A 10,851-nucleotide genomic window follows, 5' to 3' on the forward strand; every position below is an offset into this window, starting at 1 on the left:
CCCAGCAGGTGTTCGTCAGGGAAGTAATATCTGGGGGAGGTAGGAGATTAAGAGACCCACACCAATCAGGGAACAATGCAACTCCCCTGGGTGGTCAAAATATCGTGGGAAATTTGAAGGTTTCAAAAGAAGTCACCAAAGGCAGCTGCGAATGTTAGTCGCTGACTTTGGCTAAGAGGTCTCACTCTGCCAAGGTGCTAGTGGAATGCATCACCAGTTCTGTGCGGATTTATACTTTGGAAATTGTGTGTTCTGTGATTAGCTTCTACTGTATGGGATCCTGGAAACGCTTGGTTTCACCTAGGGGCTATGACTGCTGTGTGATCTGTGATAGTTTCTATGTGTGGGGTCCCAGAAATGCTTGAGGGGATGTCACAAGCCGTGGCAGCAGCTTGTTTCCCTCGGGACCTACACTGACTCACAATATTCAGAATCCGGTTCCACTGATTACCAAGCATCGGGGATGCTGCAGAGAGTGACTCATACTCCCATATGCTGCTGATTGGCTGCCCCTCCTATTTGTAGGTTCCAGATTCATTCCCCTTCACCGGTTATAGAGTTTTCTCCTACAGTTCAGTCTGGTTGTTCCAGCTATCCTCCGTGATTGTCTACACTTCACCTGCTGCTTCTGTTTACAACTCTCCGTCTCCCTCCACGCTGCCTTCCAGGCTTCAGCAGGTAGCTCAGTTATTCAGACTGTTGTTCTACTCTGCTCTGATTGCCGTTAGCTTGCTGTCTGTTTTCACCATCCACATGCTGTGCTCAGTGTATGCAGGCTCAAGCCTTTGGGTCCGTGTTTCCTCTGTGTAATCAGCAGCTACAGCTTTCTAAGCCCTACTGTGTGTAATCAAACTGTACATTTACACCTGTACTATTTTCAGCCTGTTGTATCCTGCACTCCTGGCAGGGAACTCATCTAGCCAAGTTATCCTGCCCTCCTGGCAGGCAACTCATCTAGCCAAGTTATCCTGCCCTCCCGGCAGGCAACTCATCTAGCCAAGTTATCCTGCCCTCCTGGCAGGCAACTCATCTAGCCAAGTTATCCTGCCCTCCTGGCAGGCAACTCATCTAGCCAAGTTATCCTGTCCTCCTGGCAGGCAACTCATCTAACCAAGTTATCATGCCCTCCTGGCAGGCAACTCATCTTGCCAATTTATCCTGCCCTCCTGAAAGGCAACTCACCTAGCCAAGTTATCCTGCCCTCCTGGCAGGCAACTCATCTAGCCAAGTTATCCTGCCCTCCTGGCAGGCAACTCATCTAACCAAGTTATCATGCCCTCCTGGCAGGCAACTCATCTTGCCAATTTATCCTGCCCTCCTGGCAGGCAACTCATCTAGGCAAGTTATCTTGCCCTCCTGGCAGGCTTCTCTACAAGCCAAGTTTTCCTGCCTTTTTCTGGTGAGACACTTTTCCATTCTTTAAGACACTTACATAACATTATAACCGGCCAACTTTGTATTTAAGTCTGTGCATTCCGTGTCCTTCATTATGGAGCAGGCTCAAAACCCTGCACAAATCCTCGCCGCACAGATCCAAGTGCTTACACAAAAAGTTCAGGAGCTCTCTATAAGATTTGAGGATGTTCGGGCATCCACTCCTGGAGCCGTTCCCAAGGAACCTAAAATTAATCTCCCCGATAGGTTTTCTGGAGACCGTACTCAGTTCCTGAACTTCCGTGAGAGTTGTAAACTCTATTTTCATCTCCGACCTTTATCTTCTGGATCCGAGACTCAGCGGGTAGGATTAGTGATCTTGCTCTTACAAGGAGATTCACAGACATGGGCATTTGGTCTTGCTTCAACACATTCTGTGGTTTTCTCAGTAGATGCCTTTTTTAATGCCCTTTTATTTTTGTATGCAGATCCTGACTGTAGTTCTTTGGCTGAATCCAAGCTGCGGGCCCTTCGGCAGGGATTATTCCTCAGAGTTCGGAGATGGGCAGTGGATTCAGGATGGAACGACCCGGCATTGCATAGCCAATTCCACTTGGGTCTTTTGGATGCCATCAAGGACATTTTGGTCCAACATCCATCACCTGAGTCCCTTGACGACTTAATCTCTTCAGCCATCTGTATTGACCGTCGCCTCCGAGAATGCAAACGAGAACGCAGTCTTTCTGTACAGTCGCCTCGTTCACCTTCCTGGCTGCTGGCGGAGGACTCTGAGAAACCCATGCAACTGGGAGCTTTCCGGCTATCGCCCAGGGAGAGACAAAGATGACGATCTCAAGGCCTCGGCCTATATTGTGGAGCTAGAGATCATCCACTGAAATCTTGCCCACATAGGCCAGTAAAAGATTGGGTCTGAATGTAAAGGAGGAGTTACATTTAGGCCTGGCATCTGTTTCCTCAAAAAAATTGATTGCTAGTTCCTGCGGTGGTACATCTGTCGCAGTCCGTCCATTCTGTATCGGCGTTTGCGGACAGCGGTGCTGCTGGGAACTTCATGGACTTATCATTTTTTCATTCCATATGTTTAGCTGCAGTTCCTTTACCTCAAGAGGTTCCTATTTGTGGGTTAGATGGTGGTCTGGTGGCTAATTGTCTTATCAAATTCAAGACACCACCTCTTCGTCTCTCAGTTGGAATTTTGCATTCGGAGATGATTTCTTTTATGCTACTCCAGTGTCCTTTTGCTCCCATCATTTTGGGGTTTCCATGGTTAATGACCCATAATCCCGTCATTGATTGGATTACGGGGGATATTGTCAAATGGAGTCCAGCGTGTCTAAATTGCCTTTTATCTACACGCATCCGGACGGCTATCTCTGCTGTCTCAGAGTCTCTTCCAGGACTTCCTGCTCAATACCATCTTTTCGCAGATGTTTTTTTATAAATCAAAGGCCAATTCTCTACCACCTCATCATCCGTATGATTGTGCCATACAGCTGTTACCAGGAACCAAGTTACCCAAGGGTCGTCTCTATTCTCTTTCAATTCCTGAGAATAAGGCAATGGAGGAGTATATTGCGGATGCCTTGGCTAAAGGATTCATCCATCCTTCTAAATCTCCGGTTGGGGCTGGTTTCTTCTTCATCCAGAAGAAGGATGGGTCATTACGTCCTTGCATTGACTTTAGGGCATTAACCGAAATCACCATCAAAAACTCGTACCCTTTGCCCTTGATCTCGGTACTTTTTGATCAGCTCCGGCAAGCTTCCATTTTTTCCAAGATCGATCTCCGTGGAGCTTATATGAAAATTTAGTTATGCCGTTTGGTTTGGCTAATGCTCCAGCAGTCTTTCAAGACTTTATCAACGATGTACTCCAGGAGTTTCTTGGCATTTTTGTGGTTGTTTATCTCGATGACATCCTCATTTACTCTCACTCCATGCACCAGCATGTCAGTCAGGTCCTATTTAAATTGAGAGAGAATTCGTTGTTTTCCCAAGTTGGAGAAGTGTGAGTTTCATGTGGAGCAAGTATCTTTTCTTGGCTATATTATTTCTCCTCATGGCTTCTCCATGGATCCTGGAAAGGTAAAAGCAGTATTGGACTGGGTTCAGCCTACTTCATTGAAAGGCATTCAATGTTTCCTTGGTTTTTCCAATTACTATCGGAGATTTATTGGCTCTTTTTCCTCCATTGTTGCCCTCATAGTAGAGTTAACCAAGAAAGGTGCAGATGCTTCTAACTGGCCTAGTCAGGCAGTTCGGGCCTTTGAACATTTCAAGCTTGCTTTCACCAGCACCCCGGTTCTCAAACATCCGGATCCAGATCTCCCTTTTGTGGTTGAGGTGGACGCCTCTGAGATTGGGGCTGGAGCTATTCTTTCTCAGAATAATCCGTTGGATGGGAAACTCCATCCATGTGCATTTTTTTCACATAAATTTTCTTCAGCTGAGTGTAATTATGACGTTGGGAACAGGGAGCTTCTTGCCATTAAGTTAGCTTTTGAGGATTGGAGACATTGGCTTGAAGGAGCCAAACACTGGATCTCTGTCCTCACCGACCACAACAATTTGGCATACATTGAATCAGCCAAGAGGCTTAACTCCAGGCAAGCATGATGGGCACTATTTTTTACCAGATTTAATTTTCTCATTTCTTTTCGACCTGGATCTACTAACATCAAGGATGATGCATTGTCCAGGAGTTTCACTCCTGTCCAACAGGATACTGTGATCAAAGAATCCATCATTCCCAGATCTTGTATCCAGGTGGCTTTATCTCGAAATTTGGCTGAGGATCTGTTGGTGTTTCAAGTGGATTCGTCTCCTGGTAGACCGTCCAATCGCCTGTTTGTTCCTGTAAATTTGAGAAAAGCTGTCCTACAGGACTTTCATGTGAGACGGGCTTTCGGACATCCAGGCATCAATAAGACAATTGAATCAATATCTCATGCGGTTTGGTGGCCATCTTTGGCTTTGGATGTTCGGGAGTTTGTTTTGGCATGTGAGGTTTGTGCTCGTAACAAGACTCCTCGTACCCCACCATCAGGATTACTGCTTCCTCTTTCCACACCAAAAAAACCCTGGACACACATTGCGATGGACTTCACTGTGGACCTTCCTCACTCTGCAGTTCATTTATTTGGACTATCGTGTACCGCTTTAGAAAAATGACACACTTTGTTCCTCTGTCCAGATTGCCGTCCACCAAAGAACTTTCTGTCCTCTTCTTGGAACATATTTTTTGTTTGCACGGTCTTCCCTGTGACATTGTTTCCGACCATGGGACGCAATTTTTTGCACGGTTTTGGAGATGTTTCTGCACTGCACTGGGTATCAGTCTCAGCTTGTCTTCAGGATATCACCCACAGTCTAATGGGGAGACAGAACATTCTAATCAAACCCTGGAGCAATATTTACGGTGTTATGTCTCAAAATTCCAGAATGATTGGGTGTCTCATCTTCCCATGGCTGAATTTGCTTTTAACAATTCCTGTCACTCTGCATCTTCAGTTTCACCCTTCTATTGTGTGACTAGCCAACATCCTCAGGCCAATTCATTTGATTTATCTTTCTCCACATCCTCTGATTCAGGGTCTGTTTCCAGACTCCGTGGTATTTGGGCCAAGGTGCATCATAATCTCCTCAAGGCATCTCTCCATTCGAAGAAATTGGCAGATAGACATTGGAGGCCTTGCACGTTCAAAAGGAGGGACTTAGGGCCTGATTCAGACCCGCTCGCGAGCACTGAGCACTCGCAAGCGAGTTGATGGTGGCCCAGTGCGCATGCGCAAGACCCGCATAGCGACGGGCAAACCTTCGCTCCGGGTCTCATACCAAAGGGGGTGTGCTGTCGATGTTGAGTGACAGCATGCCCCCTTTGGTGGGTGTGCTGGGGTGTGGCTGCCCAGACGGAGGCGTTCCCATGGGAACGCCTACCGTCTGGGGTCGGCCCCACTGACATCACAAGTGATGTCAGTGGGAGTGCTCTGTTTGAGCCGAAAGCACTCTAAGGCTTGCGGCAATGAGACCCTACCACAAGGGTCTTGTCGCAAGCTGGATGGTCACGATGGTCTTGACCATTGCGACCATCTTCCTGGCCGCTTGCAATAACTGTGGGTGGTCACCCACAGCTATTCGAGCGGCCAGGAGGCCGCTCTAAAAATCAAGAAGGACTGCCCTAATTCAGAGCGAGCGCTCTGTCAGAGCATCCGGCTCTGAATCAGGGCCTTAGTGTGGCTGTCCAATAGAAATATCAAACTCCGGCAACCCACTCAAAAATTGGGTCCATGGTTTATTGGTCCTTTCCGGATCATTTCTCAAGTTAACCCAGTTGCTTTCAAACTCCAACTTCCAAATTCATTAAAGATTAACAACACTTTTCATGCCTCTTTATTAAAGCCAGCCAATAAGTCAGATAGATTTGGGAACTGGAGTTCTTTCAGGCCTGCTCTGGTGGTGGTCCACGGTCAACAGGAGTTTGTGGTTGAGGAAGTGCTGGATTCTAGAGTATCTAGAGGTCGGTTTCAGTTTCTGGTCCATTGGAAGGGCTACAGTCCGGAGGAACGGTCCTAGATTCCAGAAGATGCCTTACATGCTCCCAGGTTGAAGAGGATGTTTTTTCAGGAATTTCCCTTTAAAACAGGCTCTGGGGGTTCTTCAACCCCGTATCAAGAGGGGGGTACAGTCACAAGCCATGGCAGTGGCTTGTTTCCCACCGGCTCTGGACCTACACTGGCTCACAATATTCAGAACCTGGTTCCACTGATTACCAAGCACCGGGGATGCTGCAGAGAGTGACTCATACTCCCATATGCTGCTGATTGGCCGCCCCTCCTATTTGTAGCTTCCAGATTCATTCCCCCTCGCCGGTTATAGAGTTTTCTCCTACAGTTCAGTCTGGTTGTTCCAGCTATCCTCCGTGATTGTCTACACTTCAGCCGCAGCTTCTGTTTACGACTCTCCGTCTCCCTCCACGCTGCCTTCCAGGCTTCAGCAGGTAGCTCAGTTATTCAGACTGTTGTTCCACTCTGCTCTGATTGCCGTTAGCTTGCTGTCTGTTTTCACCATCCACATGCTGTGCTCAGTGTATGCAGGCTCAAGCCTTTGAGTCCGTGCTTCCTCTGTGTAATCAGCAGCTACAACTTTCTAAGCCCTACTGTGTGTAATCAAACTGTACATTTACACCTGTACTATTTTCAGCCTGTTGTATCCTGCACTCCTGGCAGGGAACTCATCTAGCCAAGTTATCCTGCCCTCCTGGCAGGCAACTCATCTAGAAGAGTTATCCTGCCCTCCCGGCAGGCAACTCATCTAGCCAAGTTATCCTGCCCTCCTGGCAGGCAACTCATCTAGCCAAGTTATCTTGCCCTCCTGGCAGGGAAATCATCTAGCCAAGTTATCCTGCCCTCCTGGCAGGCAACTCATCTAGACAAGTTATCTTGCCATCCTGGCAGGCAACTCATCTAGCCAAGTTATCCTGCCCTCCTGGCAGGCAACTCATCTAGCCAAGTTATCCTGCCCTCCTGGCAGGCAACTCATCTAGCCAAGTTATCCTGCCCTCCTGGCAGGCAACTCATCTAGCCAAGTTATCCTGTCCTCCTGGCAGGCAACTCATCTAGCCAAGTTATCTTGCCCTCCTGGCAGGCAACTCATCTAGCCAAGTTATCCTGCCCTCCTGGCAGGCAACTCATCTAGCCAAGTTATCCAGCCCTCCTGGCAGGCAACTCATCTAGCCAATTTATCCTGCCCTCCTTGCAGGCAACTAATCTAGCCAAGTTTTCCTGCCTTTTTCTGGTGAGACACTTTTCCACTCTTTAAGACACTTACATAACATGGGACTTATACACTATTCACTGCTGTGTGATCAGTGATAGTTTCTCCTGTGGGACTGTGCATCTCTAGTTATTTCGTGGAATTGTTCTGGGATGTTATACACTGCTGAGACTGGCCCAATCTGGACTGCTACCTGTTTATTGCCTGTTCACTGTATTTAACTCTTGTCCTTATATATTATCTACTTCTGTGTGCTGTGGAAAAATAAACCATCACTTTGGTTTCATCTGCTTGGTGTCTAGGTGATTGAGAGAACCCCATATCCTCACATAAACAATTGTCTGAACAACCATTTTTGGCTATTTTCCAGTGTTTGTGAGCAAAAGGACGATTGTCATTTGCTCCCATACATTACCAGGCTTTCATTCCAACCAGCCAGATTGGACAGATATCTGTCACAAAATTGTATAGTGGATGCCCAGCTTAAGAGTCCCCTGCACTTGGTGGCTCTTACCTATGTGTTTGCGAAGGTGCTGGAAAAGCAGCGTTGTCCCGGTGGTTCAGTCCGGAGCTTGGGACGGCACCGGAGAAGAGAGTACAGCGTTCCCATTGCTTCCTTCCTGTTGTGATTGGGAGGCAGAGTGGGGCGGATCAGAGGAGGATAAGCCGGCCCTCCCTAGCCAATCAGAGGCAAAGAACTGGAGACAGGCAATAGCCGGGCAGCAGGCAGATTTCACTTCCTGAAACCATATATATTATATATGGTTTCACTCCCTGAAACCATATATATTATATATATATATTACTCTCAAGGGCGCACCCCAAAAAGAGAGATTTTTGGTTATAATAAATTCCTGTATTCTTATACGATTTGGTTTACACCTACCTTTTCCTGATAACCTCTGTGTTCTGGACCAGTGCTTAGGATATTTCCTGTCCCCTTTCCCTTATTTGTATCAGACTTCACTCCCTATAAGGTGGCTGGGAGGCTGCAAAAGGCAAACTTTGCCCCTATAGGAGGCCGACGGAGAGGTGGTGAGTGACAGGAGTCAGTGGCTCTATCACTACCAACTACTTTAGACACAGCGCAGCCATCAGGGAGAATTTATATTTCTACTGAGTTCAGCATATTATTCTGCATTATCCACTTCAGAGGCCAGCTTTTACAGGTTCTAGGGACTGATGTATAATTAACTACACCGCTAATCTGCAGTAATTACAGTAAAGACATTTTACTGAAAGATTGGATAAATCTAATCAGCTGTAAACTGAGATAAAGGATAGCCTAAAAGATATCATGTCATACAAATACACAAAGATTAATGAAAACTCTTTTAAGTGGAGACCTGCTTCATAAGAGAGACAGTTCTTAGGCATCAGCTTGGATCATTATTCCTGCCTAGAAAGGATAGTGAGAACAGAAACGTATATACCACAGTCCTCAGTGACAGGAGAGTTAACTTCATCCAGGAGAAACAGTGAAACTTAATTGTTGTGATCTGGATAGTTAGGCTTCTGGATTATAATTGCTACAAAAATAACCTCCGTGCACCACCTTTAAAGTTCCAGCTGGCCAGCAGTATTGCAATATACTGTTTTGAACACACTTATAGTTTAAGTTAATAAGACGTTTAATTGCACTGTAGAACTATTTACCTTAGTGTCAGGAACTGTGAGATTCACTTAGGCTACCATTAGCTACAGGATTCAGGGCCTGATTCAGCAAGGATCGCAATTGCAAAGTGACAGGCAGCTTTGCAATCACAATCCTTGCAATAATGCAAATGCAGATGGAGGTGTATGACATTTCCTGCTTCAATTGCAATCCCAACACTGCAACAGAGGTCACAGGCTGGGATAACCATCACGACCAGCGGTGGCCACAATGGTGGATGGAGCTAGGTGGTAACTGGGTATCTGTGTTCAGCAGTGCACTTGTGTGCACTGCTGAATCAGGTCCTCAGTTAAGAATTGCATCGTGTATGTATTTGTGCATTGTTAATATTGCATAATGATCCAGGAATCATGACTGGAGAAACCGGTTATCCAGCAGAGTTCCAGTGTGATTTACTCACCTGAAGTGACAATCTCTGTTCTGTATGATTTAATTGTATTGATGTTTGTTCTAATACCTACACTGTTGGTACAATAATACTTACCTTTAATAAAAAGAGGGACATCGGACACGAATTTATTGTGCAAATAGTGAACCCCTCTTTACATGACTGAGAATCTGTTTTGTGAAGGGAAAAACCTCAAGTGTAATCAGTTGTTCCTGGGGTAAGAATTATACACCTCACAGCGCAAACCAATCCCAGTTAGGGTGTTACATGTGTACTTGTGTAGAGTCCATAAACTTGTAGCAACAGACGGTTCTGTGGTAGTCAAGGCTGTTAGAAAGTAGTATGGCACAAAATAGGTAAAATATAGGAGGTTGGGAAGAGGTTAGACATCAATACATTGTGAAATATGGTAGACATATCATACCTTGTGGGAATTGTGCAACTTTTCCACAAGGTATGATATGTCTACCATATTTCACAATGCAGGTAGGATTACTCTGAGTATGATAAATACTAAGTTGCAGGTGGAGCAGTTAAGTTTCAGAAGGATCAGAAATTGTGATAGAAACAGTGAAAGATTGAGGCAATCTACTAAATCTCAACCCATTTCCACTGTTTACATTGGTTACTTTGACATTACTTAAATTCACTTACACTCAGGTACTTAGCATCACTGATAAACAATGTATGTGAGACAAAAAAGGGGGAGATTCCGCACAGAACCAACAATATAAATATGAACCAACCATCTAGTATATAGTACTATAATATTTAATTATACGTTGTTGGTGGTGCTCACAAAGTCAAGTATGAATACGTCAATATAAGTGAGAAGAAAGAAAGAAGGGCTGGTCGCTGGGGCACTCTTTTATGATAGTTAAAAAAACTGATAAAATGTAACCTTTAATGTATTTCTGTAAAATTAAAAGGTACCTATATATGATATAATCATTAATGCTTACAGGTATAGTATATTAATTACCTGCAGCTAACAAACTTATGTTGAGAATTATATCATTCATATGTTAATTAATATTAATACATATGTTATATGGTGAAATATATATTTTTTTAAAGCTATAATCCACTGTACATAAATGATTCTTGCAAATGAACAAAAAAATTATAATTTAAAAATTTGATAGAGCAATGACACATCACAAGAAAACTTGTCGCACCAAAAGTTTCTCAACCATGTGCCTCTTATTCCCAAGTAACCGCTTTTAACCTACAGCACCTGATATTCCCAGGTGGTCTGCCATCCAGGTACTAACTAGGCCAATTACTGTATAACTTCCAAGATCAGACGAGATTGGGCAAATCAAGTAATGTATGGCTGTAGGTTTTAAAATAATAGGAAAATGGTGTTCCACACCGGCACACAGTCAGAGCAAAAATAAATGTAGGACTGTCACAAATGTATAGTCCATTTTATTAATAAAACATGATGTTCAAATCAAAAAAAGTTATGCATGAGCATACTTTATTTGTTACACATAAATGCAATCAGTTTAGTTCATACTTGATCATAGATAATACCAGTGTAGCTGAACAGAATAGGTGTAAATATCTCAGTAAATATATGATAAGGTGGTATTGCCACCCCAGATATCACATAAATC

General features: G+C 44.8%; 1 pseudogene; it reads right to left on the reverse strand.

The window, feature by feature from the left end:
• Positions 1 to 10,454: 10,454 nt before the first annotated feature.
• On the reverse strand, positions 10,455 to 10,573 carry LOC148543001 (5S ribosomal RNA; annotated as a pseudogene).
• Positions 10,574 to 10,851: the final 278 nt, after the last annotated feature.

Source organism: Taudactylus pleione, unplaced genomic scaffold (assembly GCF_031769625.1).
Source record: "Taudactylus pleione unplaced genomic scaffold, aTauple2 ptg000007l, whole genome shotgun sequence".
Classification (NCBI taxonomy): domain Eukaryota; kingdom Metazoa; phylum Chordata; class Amphibia; order Anura; family Myobatrachidae; genus Taudactylus; species Taudactylus pleione.